The sequence below is a fragment of the Dendrobates tinctorius genome, unplaced genomic scaffold (genome assembly GCF_039654945.1).
Source record: "Dendrobates tinctorius isolate UK_male_01 unplaced genomic scaffold, ASM3965494v1 ptg000312l, whole genome shotgun sequence".
In the NCBI taxonomy this organism is placed as follows: domain Eukaryota; kingdom Metazoa; phylum Chordata; class Amphibia; order Anura; family Dendrobatidae; genus Dendrobates; species Dendrobates tinctorius.
The window spans coordinates 3,789,505-3,802,625 of record NW_027361979.1 but is presented as its reverse complement, the minus strand read 5'-3'; the positions used below and the strand labels follow the sequence as shown (position 1 = coordinate 3,802,625).

At 51.0% G+C, this 13,121-nt stretch overlaps 1 protein-coding gene across 2 annotated transcripts in view; it reads right to left on the bottom strand.

The window, feature by feature from the left end:
• Positions 1-5,766, bottom strand: part of LOC141073698 (choline/ethanolaminephosphotransferase 1) — a 66,810-nt gene extending 61,044 nt beyond the window's left edge. The window contains exon 1 of one of the 2 annotated variants that reach the window (XM_073561050.1): positions 5,745-5,766. The gene's annotated coding sequence lies outside the window, so the exon portion shown is untranslated. The other variant, XM_073561049.1, reaches the window with a different exon arrangement.
• Positions 5,767-13,121: the final 7,355 nt, after the last annotated feature.

Below are 13,121 nucleotides of genomic sequence, written 5' to 3'. Positions count from 1 at the left end.
CAAGTCTTTTAAAGCTGTTATTTGGCTGGAAAAAAAACAAAAAAAAACAATCAAACTGCAGGTAGGTTGTCTGAGAAAGAGAACACTGGAAGGCTTCTTCCAGTTTTTTGAACCAAGTTAGGCTTCAGAGAGAGTAAATGTGTTTAGTTTTGGGATTCTAGATAGAGAGTGGTATTAAAGGGAACCTGTCACCTCGTTTTTCAGCTATAAGATGCGGCCACTGCCTTTCAGGGCTAAATCTACATTCTATAATGCTGTACATAAGCCTCCGATCTGACCTGAAAGATAAAAATAAGTTTTAGAATATTCAACCGGGGGCGGTCCAGTCTGATGGGTGTCCCAGGTCCGGCGCCTCCCATCTTCATGCCGTGGCTCCTGTGCAGGTGTACGGATCTGCCCTGTTGGGGGAAGTTCAGAGAAGCCCAGCGCATTGCAGTACTTGGGTCTTCCCCCAACAGGGCAGATCAGTACACCTGCACAGGAGCCACAACACGAAGCAAGGAAGATGACATCGCATGAAGATGGGAGGCACCGGACCTGCGACGTGATTGGACCACCCCCGGGTGAGTATAATAAAACTTGTTTTTCTCATCTTTCAAGTTAGATCGGGGGCTTATCTACAGCATTATAGAATGTAGATTTAGCCCTGAAAGGCAGTGGCCGCAGCTCATAGCTGAAAAACGAGGTGACAGGTTCCCTTTAAAACAAGTTAGTGAGAATGTTCATGTGCATAATCATTCCTCCCAGTCAGAGGTTGCCCAGTGTGATAAGACAGCCTTGTTCCTCTTAAGGGCCTTTTACACATAGCGATATCGCTCAAGCGTTACCGATTTTGTGACGCAACAGCGATCTCACTACATGTGACACTTACCTCCAACCGGCCCCCCCCGCTGGATATCGCTGATCGCGCGAGACCGTCCTGGGCCGTTTTCTTCTTGCTGGAGTCCCACTAGTGCTGACAAGCGGACGCATGAACGCAGGCGGAAGACGACATCATCGCCTCGTCTGACAGGTAACGACCGCCGAGCATCGCTGCGTTGCTGGTGAGATCTGCCTGTGTGGCAGCTCACTAGCGACCACTTAGCGATGCACCAGCGATCCTGACCGCGTCATATCGTTGTCGGGATCGATGCATCGCTAAATGTAACAGGACCTTTAGTCCTTGTCTTGGGCAGGGAAAATCTGCTAGGCTGCCACAGGCCATCCTAGCCAGCGGCAGGAGACATGACTGGAGAGGGTCAGACACTTCTCTTCACAGGGGTCCATGCTTGGGTGCGGTCAGGGGCATTAGGAAACACATTTTAATAGTGAGATAGTCCTAAGTGTATGATTATAGTGCCACCTTACCTGTCAGTGTGTCCACTACCTGTACCCCATATTGATGAACGCTTTTGCCATTCCCCTCATCACTTGCCAGAGAAGAGAGTGAGCAGACACAGAGAGAACCTCAGCTTCTCTAACAAGCATGGAGCTATATGCAGTCATTGCTCATCAGAGAAGCGTGCACTTCAGCTAAAGCAAGTGGTATGGACACGAGCTAGAACAGATCCTCCCATACTGCCTAGCGGTACGTTCAGTAAATTATGTGTTTAAAGACCTTTCACTGTCCGCTCCTTCCGACAAATCGAACATCAAGAGAAAGTCAGGTCGACCGCAGTCCCGGGTGTCTACGTGCAATATGTCTGAAAGTGGAGAGCGCGGAGCTGGCGCTGATTGGGAATAGGACTCGCGTGAGCCCAAGGAACCCGAATGCCAACAAGAGAGGAACAACACCGGCATAGGAGGAGGGTATAAGGATATGTTCACACGTTGCATTTTTACTGAAAATTTTAATCTGCGTTTCACAGTTCCAGCAAAAGCTATGGGATTTTAGAAATCTCATGCACCCACAGTGTTTTTTCCCTGACTGAATTGGAAAACAAACCCAAAGTGTTATTTTCACTTGGGCAAACATAAGGAATGAGAAGGGGTTGTCCTAGTGGTGGACAACCCCTTTATTATATTTTGGACTAAATTGGCTTTCACTAAAAAATTATGCAAGGTTTGACTTTGAAAGGCTTTTTGCTTCCCTGCACATTCAATTTTAATGTGTTTTGTGGTCATAAATCAGCTGAGAGGAGCTCTGAAAATCAGCAGATAACAGGAGCTATGGATGCAGTTGGGCAAAACAAAGCACCCTGATCTGTGGTCACATTGGTACCCTGCTGCAGCCAGACCAATGCCAGCCTCCTGTATGTGCCAGCTTCCTCTCCTCATTGTACCCTCATCAGCGGCCACATCGGTACCCTGCTGCAGCCAGACCAGAGCAGTGCCAGCTTCCTCTCATTATAACCTCATCAGCGGACACATTGGTACCCTGCTGCTGCCAGACCAGAGCAATGCCAGCCTCCTGTATGTGCCAGCTTCCTCTCCTCATTGTACCCTCATCAGTGGCCACATCGGTACCCTGCTGCAGCCAGACCAGAGCAGTGTCAGCCTCCTCTCCTCGTTGTACTCTCATCAGCAGACACATCGGTACTCTGCTGCCAGACCAGAGCAATGCCAGCTTCCTGTATGTGCCAGCTTCCTCTCCTCATTATACCCTCATCAGCGGACACATCGATACCCTGCTGCAGCCAGACCAGAGCAGTGCCAGCCTCCTCTCATTATAACCTCATCAGCGGACACATTTGTACCCTGCTGCTGCCAGACCAGAGCAATGCCAGCCTCCTGTATGTGCCAGCTTCCTCTCCTCATTGTACCCTCATCAGTGGCCACATCGGTACCCTGCTGCAGCCAGACCAGAGCAGTGTCAGCCTCCTCTCCTCGTTGTACCCTCATCAGCGGACACATCGATACCCTGCTGCTGCCAGACAGAGCAATGCCAGCTTCCTCTCCTCGTTGTACCCTCATCAGCGGACAAATCGATACCCTGCGGCAGCCAGACCAGAGCAATGCCAGCTTCCTGTATGTGTCAGCCTCCTCTCCTCGTTGTACCCTCATCAGTGGCCACATTGGTACCCTGCTGCAGCCAGGCCAGAGCAATGCCAGCTTCCTGTATGTGTCAGCCTCCTCTCCTCGTTGTACTCTCATCAGCGGACACATCGGTACCCTGCTGCAGCCAGACCAGAGCAGTGCCAGCCTCCTCTCATTATACCCTCATCAGCGGACACATTGGTACCCTGCTGCAGCCAGGCCAGAGCAATGCCAGCTTCCTGTATGTGTCAGCCTCCTCTCCTCGTTGTACTCTCATCAGCAGACACATCGGTACCCTGCTGCTGCCAGACCAAAGCAATGCCAGCTTCCTGTATGTGCCAGCTTCCTCTCCTCATTATACCCTCATCAGCGGACACATCGATACCCTGCTGCAGCCAGACCAGAGCAATGCCAGCCTCCTCTCCTCGTTGTACCCTCATCAGCGGACACATCGATACCCTGCTGCAGCCAGACCAGAGCAATGCCAGCTTCCTCTCCTCATTGTACCCTCATCAGCGGACACATTGGTACCCTGCTGCAGCCAGGCCAGAGCAATGCCAGCTTCCTGTATGTGTCAGCCTCCTCTCCTCGTTGTACTCTCATCAGCAGACACATCGGTACCCTGCTGCTGCCAGACCAAAGCAATGCCAGCTTCCTGTATGTGCCAGCTTCCTCTCCTCATTATACCCTCATCAGCGGACACATCGATACCCTGCTGCAGCCAGACCAGAGCAATGCCAGCTTCCTCTCCTCGTTGTACCCTCATCAGCGGACACATCGATACCCTGCTGCAGCCAGACCAGAGCAATGCCAGCTTCCTCTCCTCATTGTACCCTCATCAGCGGACACATCGATACCCTGCTGCAGCCAGACCAGAGCAATGCCAGCTTCCTGTATGTGTCAGTCTCCTCTCCTCGTTGTACCCTCATCAGTGGCCACATCGATACCCTGCTGCAGCCAGACCAATGCCAGCTTCCTCTCCTCGTTGTACCCTCATCAGCGGACACATCGATACCCTGCTGCAGCCAGACCAGAGCAATGCCAGCTTCCTCTCCTCGTTGTACCCTCATCAGCGGACACATCGATACCCTGCTGCAGCCAGACCAGAGCAATGCCAGCTTCCTGTATGTGTCAGCCTCCTCTCCTCGTTGTACCCTCATCAGTGGCCACATCGGTACCCTGCTGCAGCCAGACCAGAGCAATGCCAGCCTCCTGTATGTGCCAGCTTCCTCTCCTCATTATACCCTCATCAGCGGACACATCGGTACCCTGCTACAGCCAGACCAGAGCAATGCCAGCTTCCTGTATGTGTCAGCCTCCTCTCCTCGTTGTACCCTCATTAGCGGCCACATCGATACCCTGCTGCAGCCAGACCAGAGCAGTGCCAGCCTCCTCTCATTATACCCTCATCAGCGGACACATCGGTACCCTGCTACAGCCAGACCAGAGCAATGCCAGCTTCCTGTATGTGTCAGCCTCCTCTCCTCGTTGTACCCTCATCAGCGGCCACATCGATACCCTGCTGCAGCCAGACCAGAGCAATGCCAGCTTCCTCTCCTCGTTGTACCCTCATCAGCGGACACATCGGTACCCTGCTGCAGCCAGACCAGAGCAATGCCAGCTTCCTCTCCTCGTTGTACCCTCATCAGCGGACACATCGGTACTCTGCTGCAGCCAGACCAGAGCAGTGCCAGCTTCCTCTTCTGATTAGTAGGCCCCACATTACTGATGTGGCCGCTTAACCCAGATCCTGCGAATCGCTTTGCTTATCTCTAGTTACAAACGTTTTGGTTAGAAAGCGCTGACTGGAAAATTCTCAGTTAACTCATTCTGCAGCCAGCAATACACAGTGGCTACAGGAGGCAAATTGGGCAACATTTTGATTGAAGCCCAAAACCCCGATAGTCTAAAACCATTTATAAAAATGACAAGGACAGCGGGTAATGTAAGAGTTCAGGTATCCTCCCCAGAGGTACAGATGACATCTTATGCCCTGTGATCGCCTGCAGCGGACAGAACGGCACGTCACCTGACAAACTTGCTCCAAACTGCAGGCAGTCAGGCTCAGTGCCCAAGTGAAGGTCATGGCTTCCGGTCTTCACAGAGAATTCCAGAGCAGTCTTTACTGGAGCGACAGAGTATTCTACATCATTAAAGGGGCGCTCCATGACTGGACATCACCTGCTTAATAACTTCAGTGACATTGGAAAAAAACAATGGACTCCCTCCTGTCGCAGCTGTGGCATTCCAGTGATGTCAGAGCCCCCATTCCATCAGGTCACACGACCACTGCAGCCAATCAGCGACCCCTGGTCGGCTGCAGCTCTTAGTATTTCATCACAGAGGACAACTGCTCTGACGGAATACTGATGCGCAACGATTGGCTGCAGTGGTTCCATGACCTGCAGTGATCCCTAGAGTGGCCCATCTGCGGAGGGGAGGGACCAGGGGATTTCATCTCCATGGCAATGGATTCGGCAGGGTGTGCCCAGCAGTGGACGATCCCCTTAAGGTGAAACAACCTCTTTAACCACATCCTTTACTCCATACAGCATATAGAGGGCAGTGCCAACCACCGCTGGCAGTCTGTGTAATGCCCCACACACTGCCATGGGCACAGCTGGCCACATAACGTGTACTGCCGCCTACCTTGGCTTCTGTGCCAACCAGGACCCTGCTGAGTGCAGCTTTCCGCCACAGCGTACGTTCACCGGAAGCAGCGGTGCTACACGCAACTCCGAAACAACACGCTTTCCTGCTGCGCTCAGCACCGCCCACCTCACACTTACAGCCAATAGCGGCCTTCAAAAGGAGCACCAATCGCTTTTTGCTGGTGTTTACTACATCATGTTATCAAATGAGACGAGCATTTGGATTGGTTAGTGGACTTCCCGTTAGCGAATATACTTTTTCGGCATATTACGCTGTTTCCGTCAGTCTCATATTAGCAAGTATGTATCGATTTACGGAAACAGCGTAACTGCGCGCTACACTTCATTAGTTCGATACGGAAACAGCGCAATAGGAACTACGCACCATTCGTGGGTTATGGAAACAGCGTAACTACAAGCTACATACTGTATCATCCGTGGGTTACGGAAACCGCGTAATACCGAACTACACATCATTAGTGAGATACGGAAACAGCGTAACACTAAGCGCTATCATTCGTGGGATACGGAAACAGCGTAAGGCTGTATGCGCATGTTCAGTATTGTTTGCGGAAATTTCTGGCAGCAAAACCGCTGCGGTTTTGCATGCGTTTTTGTACAGCGCTAATAAAGATATTTAAAAAAAAAAAAGATTTGTGATGTAATTTCCTTGTTCAACCACTTCTTTTTCATTCTCCATTTTGGAACTTAAGATGAGCACACAGCAGCCATTACGGCTCCGCCGGCCCTATAGAGACCTGCTGTTACATGTACTCTTCCATCTCCTGCGTCGTTGCGGACAGCAGGTAAGGTATATGTGAGTAATCTGTTATAAGTCCCGTTCTTTGCTCCATGTGGTGCAGTAAGCGATTCTTGTATCTTTGTAGGAGCGGTGGAGAAGGAGACAGAGAAAGCGGTGGCTGCGATGTAAGAAGGGGCACTTCCATGTGTTATACAGAGATTTAAGGAGGTAAGTTACCATAGGTAAAGCAGTGGTTATAATTATTGCCCTGCAGCGCTGGGTGAAAATCCCACCAAGGACAACACCTGCAAGGAGTTTGTATGTTCTCCCCGTGTTTGCTTGGGTTTCCTCCGGGTTCTCCGGTTTCCTCCCACACTCCAAAGTCATACGCCTTTTAACTGCGGCAATTGAGGATACTTAAACCACAGCGCTGCTTTTTAAGGGCGGTGAGGATTAAGGTTATAGCAGCCCCCCAGCGTCGGAATTTCTCCAGAGAGCATGATTTGGGTCGGTTTTTACCGACCCTGGTGTTGTGATCGCTGTTATCTATATATAATCGTCTTATGGTGTCTGTAACCGAAATCCCGCCGCACTGGCGCAGCTGTTTGTAACGGGAAGCTGCGCCTGCCGCTGACTGGTCGCGGCCGGCGCAGTCGGGCGCAGCGCTCAATCGGGTGCAGCGCTGTACTCACCTTCTGACGGCCCGCGATCTCCTTTCCACCCGACGTCATCAGCGGTGTTTCGCGCAATGCATTACTGGGACCGCGAGGCCGGGCGCGTGGAGTGGAGATCATGGGCCGTCGGAAGGTAAGTATATAACTATTTTTTATTTTAACAGAGACCATGCATACCAGGAAAGGGGGGTGACGGGACCATGCATACCAGCAAAGGGGGAGGTGGGACCATGCATACCAGCAAAGGGGGATGAGGGTGACCATACATACCAGGAAAGGGGGGTGAGGGGACCATGCACACCAGCAAAGGAGGGGTGGGGAGGTGGACCATGCATACCAGCAAAGGGGGAGGTGGGACCATGCATACCAGCAAAGGAGGGGTGGGGAGGTGGACCATGCATACCAGCAAAGGGGGCGGGACCATGCATACCAGAAAAGGGAGGTGAGGGTGACCATACATACCAGCAAAGGGGGATGAGGGGACCATGCATACCAGCAAAGGAGGAGTGGGGAGGTGGACCATGCATACCAGCAAAGGAGGAGTGGGGAGGTGGACCATGCATACCAGCAAAGGGGGCGGGACCATGCATACCAGAAAAGGGAGGTGAGGGACCATGCATACCAGGAAAGGGGGGTGAGGGGACCATGCTTACCAGGAAAGGGGGGTGAGGGGACCATGCTTACCAGGATTGGGGGGTGAGGGGACCATGCATTCCATTATTGGAGGGTGAGAGGACCATGCTTACCAGGATTGGGGGGTGAGGAGTACCATGCATATCAGGATTGGGGGGTGAGAGGACCATGCATATCAGGATTGGGGTGTGAGGGGACCATGCATATCAGGATTGGGGTGTGAGGGGACCATGCATATCAAAATTGGGGTGTGAGGGGACCATGCATGCCAGGAAAGGGGGTTGACGGGGACCATGCATACCAGGAAAGGGGGGTGAGGGGGACCATGCATACCAGGAAAGGGGGTAAGGGGACCATGCTTACCAGGAAAGAGGGGTGAGAGGACCATGCATACCAGGATTGGGGGGTGAGAGGACCATGCATTCCAGGATTGGAGGGTGAGGGGACTATGCTTACCAAGATTGGGGGGTGAGGGGTACCATGCATATCAGGATTGGGGGGTGAGAGGACCATGCATATCAGGATTGGGGGGTGAGGGGACCATGCATATCAGGATTGTGGTGTGAGGGGACCATGCATACCAGGATAGGGGGGAGGGGTACCATGCATATCAGGATTGGGGGGTGAGAGGACCATGCATATCAGGATTGGGGGGTGCATTATTGCATTATTATTAAAACTTCATAAATAAACTACATAGATATTCTAGAATACCCGATGCATTAGAATCGGGCCACCATCTAGTTAACTGTATAACAGAGACCGCAAAAAAAAAGTCTGATTTGCCATTTAACTTCTCTCTCTTCTGATGTGATCGCACATCAGAGGAGAGAGAAATAGGGTCCCCCGATTTCCCCCCCCCCAGTACCTCCGTTGTCCCTGCAGGCCCCCCTGAAGTCCCCTGGGCTGCCGGCTTCTTCTTCCAGGAGAAAATGGCAGGCACATGCACAGTGCGCTTGCCGAGATCTGCCGGCCGGCACCCGGCAACAATAGGAGATGGCGTCGTGTCCAATCTCAGTTCCTGAGTAAAGAAAGTGTAGTCAGCTTACCCGTCTGCAAAGCAATACCCAAGCCTGCCAACGCCCAGCACGGACTGTGGTGAGCATCCACATGAATTAGGAGCAAGAGGAAGAAAAAAAGTGATCCAGCTTGAGACGGAGGCGGCTGCAATTTAAAAAGCTTTATTGGACAACTTAAAAATATGTTGGTTCTTAAAAATTTCTTATAGCAAACACCAAGCACACCAGTGAAGATCAACGCGGTTCAACTAAAAACTAGTCTTAGTCAAGACTTAGTCAAGACTAAGACTATTTTTTAGTTGAACCGCGTTGATCTTCTTCACTGGTGTGCTTGGTGTTTGCTATAAGAAATGTTTAAGAACCAACATATTTTTAAGTTGTCCAATAAAGCTTTGTAAATTGCAGCCGCCTCCGTCTCAAGCTGGATCACTTTTTTTCTTCCTCTTGCTCCCAATCTCAATTCCAGCCTATTCTGCATTGAAAAAGTCAAACGGTGCTCCTTCCCTTCCGAGCTCTGCCGTGCGCCCAAACAGTGGTTTACTCCCACATATGGGGTATCGGCGTACTCAGGACAAATTAGACAACAACTTTTGGTTCCAATTTCTCCTGTTACCCTTGTGAAAAATTGGGTGCTAAAAAATCATTTTTGTGGAAACAATGATTTTTTATTTTCATGACTCTACATTATACTGTAAACTTCTGTGAAGCACTTGGGGTTTCAAAGTTCTCACAACACATCTAGATAAGTTCCTTGGGGGTCTAGTTTCCAAAATACGGTCACTTTAGGGGGGTTTCTACTGCTTAGGCATATCAGGGGCTCCTCAAACGCAACATGCCTCCCGCAGACCATTCCATCAAAGACTGCATTCCAAAACGGCACTCCTTCCCTTCTGAGCTCTGCCATGCACCCAAACAGTCGTTCCCCCCACATATTGGGTATCAGCGTACTCAGGACAAATTGCACAACAACTGTTGGGGTCCAATTTCTCCAGATACCTTTGGGAAAATAAGAAATTGCGGGCTAAAATATCATTTTTGTGGAAAAAAAGGATTTTTTATTTTCATGGCTCTACATTATAAACTTCTGTGAAGCACTTGGGGGTTCAAAGTGCTCACCACACATCTAGATAAATTCCTTCGGTGGTCTAGTTTCCAAAATGCTATCTCTTGTGGGGGTTTCCACAGTTTAGGCACATCAGGGGCTCTCCAAACACGACATGGTGTCTGATCTCGATTCAAGCCAATTCGACGCTCCTTCCCTTTCAAGCTCTGCCATGCGCCCAAACAGTAGTTTACCCCCACATATGGGGTATCAGCTTATTCAGGTCAAATTGCACAACAAGTTTGGGTGTCTAATTTCTCCTGTTACCCTTGGGAAAATAAAAATTTGGGGGCGAAAATATTTTTGTGGAAAAAAAATATGATTTTTTATTTTCATGGCTCTTTGTTATAAACTTCTGTGAAGCACTTGGTAATTCAAAGTTCTCACCACACATCTAGATTATTTCCTTGGAGGGTCTAGTTTCCAAAATGGTATTGTCACAGTCCAATTCTTGGATAGTTTTCCTTGCTTTACCTTTTGCCCCCGGTGGTCACTGGGGTTATTACATGTCTTTGGTTTTTCTACTGATGGTGACCACTCCTCCTTTGCTATATAAGGTTACCTGTTGTATCAGCTGGTGTTGGTTATAGCAGGTCCTTTGTGGATTCCAACCACGGTGAAGTTAGCAGCTGGCTCTGAGGTGTTTAGCCACTGCTGAAAGCTGATCTGGTGTTGAACTCTGCTGCCTGGTGTTTGCAGCAGAGAAAGATGGTGAAGGTAGCAGCTGGCTCTTAGGTGTTGAGCCATTGCTGAAAGCTAATCCGGTGATTTACTCTGCTGCCCGGTGACTGCAGCAGAGAAAGATAAGTCTTTTGTTGTTTTCCCGCATTTGGTGTATTTTCCTTCGTGTGTATTAGTGCAGCAGTGGGACCAGTGTCCGCACTATCCTGTTCCCTAGTAAGGGATAGGTGCAGGGCTAGTGAGGGATTCAGGTATCCTGGCTGGTGACAGGTGAAGAGCCTGTATAGGGAAAGTTAGGAGTGTTCAGGAACACTGCCTCAGGGGAGTTCAGGAGGTCTCCACGTCCCCGTTCCCTATTGCAGGGCCCACCGTTGTAACTGTTTCCCCGGTGTTCCCCTTTTGTCCTGTTGTTTCAGTTACCGACCTGCGGGTCGCGTCACACAGGACAGGTAGACGTGATAGTCTTGTTGTTTCAGTTACCAACCTGTGGGTCGTGTCACACAGAACAGGTACACATGACAGATTATAACCAACCACTCATTTTCTCTGGTGAGCCACGGGCCAAGTACAGACCTGTGACCAATTGCTTCTGGTCCTCACTGAGGAGAGTGAGGTGCTGCACGGTGTGTTGGAGCAGCAGCAGCAGTTTTCGGGGTCTGGGGCCTCCCCTCTGGCTCAACCAGAACCCCCAATGTGCGGCTTTGGCAAATATGCCCCATGTAGTCCCTGCTAGGGAGCAGGACTTGCTCATACACGCGGACGCACCCAGGCAGATGGGAGGAGTTAGTGTCCCCGAGGTGCTGCCTGATGTTCCCCGTGGTGAGGGGGCACGTCCCTGTAGTGAGCAGACTGATGATTTAGTCCGCGGGGCTCACACCGAAACTTCTATACTACCAAAGAAGCCGCCTTCCCCTGGTCGTGTGGGGGAAGACGACCAGGGAGAGTATATTTCCTTCATCTTTCCCTTCCCAATTGCGGCTCTGGCACATGTACCCCCTGTAGTCCCCTGCTAGGGAGCAGGACTTGCTCATACACGCGGACACACCCAGGCAGATGGGAGGAGTTGGTGTCCCCGATGTGCTGCCTGATGTTCCCCATGGTGAGGGGGCACGTCCCTGTAGTGAGCAGACTGATGATTTCGTCCGCGGGGCTCACGCCGAAACTTCTATACCTTCGAAGAAGCCGCCCCCTCCTGGTCGTGTGGAGGAAGACGACCAGGGAGTGTACATTTCCTCCATATTCCCGTCCCCTTCTCCTGCAGTAGTGGCAGCAGGGGTGCTGCCAGGGAGTAGGGGCAAGTCGCAACCCTTACCACAAGCTGCCTCTCAGAGTCGGAGTCCTCTTAGGAGGGGGGCAGAGAGGAGTGGTTACATCTGAGCCTTGTGGGGGTGTGAGTGCTATGACACGGGGGGACGCCTCTGTTGTCGGTTCTGTGAGAAGTTAACCATCTAGTCTCAAGAGGGTGAATGACAATAAACGCTCAGGTCCGAACCTGGGTGTGTACATGTTTGTATGGGTGTCTGCCATTCTCGCGCCAGCGAGTTATCAACTGGAGTTACCCTTTGTTATACCCAGGCCTAGCTCATTCCCCAGGTTGGAGCGCTGGAGATTTGTGGTACCTCCGGAGTATACGTCGTCACCTCCATCTGCCCTCTCTTGCCATGACCCGGAGTGTCAGATGATTGCTGAAGTGAACTCTGGTAGAACAGGGCGTCCTCACTGTAGGTGGTCTCCAGTGTAGTATGGTATTGAGGGTCTGGAGGCCCCTCATTGAGGGAAGGGTACTGTCACAGTCCAATTCTTGGATCTGTGTCAGATTCTGGATTCCCTTATTTAAACCTTTTTTTTTCCTTTCAGGCCTCTGGGGCCTTAATATGGGTTTTTGCCCCTGGTGGCCACAGGTGTTATTACATGTCTGATAGTTTTCTTTGCTTTACCTTTTGCCCCGGTGGTCACTGGGGTTATTACATGTCTTTGGTTTTTCTGCTGATGGTGACCACTCCTCTTTTGCTATATAAGGTCACCTGGTGTATCAGCTGGTGTTGGTTATAGCAGGTCCTTTGTGGATTTCAACCACGGTGAAGTTAGTAGCTGGCTCTGAGGTGTTTAGCCACTGCTGAAAGCTGATCTGGTGTTGAACTCTGCTGCCCGGTGTTTGCAGCAGAGAAAGATGGTGAAGGTAGCAGCTGGCTCTTAGGTGTCGAGCCACTACTGAAAGCTAATCCGGTGATGTACTCTGCTGCCCGGTGACTGCAGCAGAGAAAGATAAGTCTTTTGTTGTTTTCCCCCATTTGGTGTATTTTCCTTCGTATTAGTGCAGCGGTGGGACCAGTGTCCGCACTATCCAGTTCCCTAGTAAGGGATAGGTGCAGGGCTAGTGAGGGATTCAGGTATCCTGGTCGGCGACAGGTGAAGAGCCTGTATAGGGAACGTTAGGAGTGTTCAGGGACACTGCCTCAGGGGAGTGCAGGAGGTCTCCATGTCCCCGTTCCCTATTGCAGGGCCCACCATTGTAACTGTTTCCCCAGTGTTCCTCTTTGTCTTGTTGTTTCAGTTACCGACCTGCAGGTCGCGTCACACAGGACAGGTACACATGACAGGTATCACTTGTGGGCGGTTTCCACTGTTTAGGCACATCAGTGGCTTTCCAGACGCGACATGGTG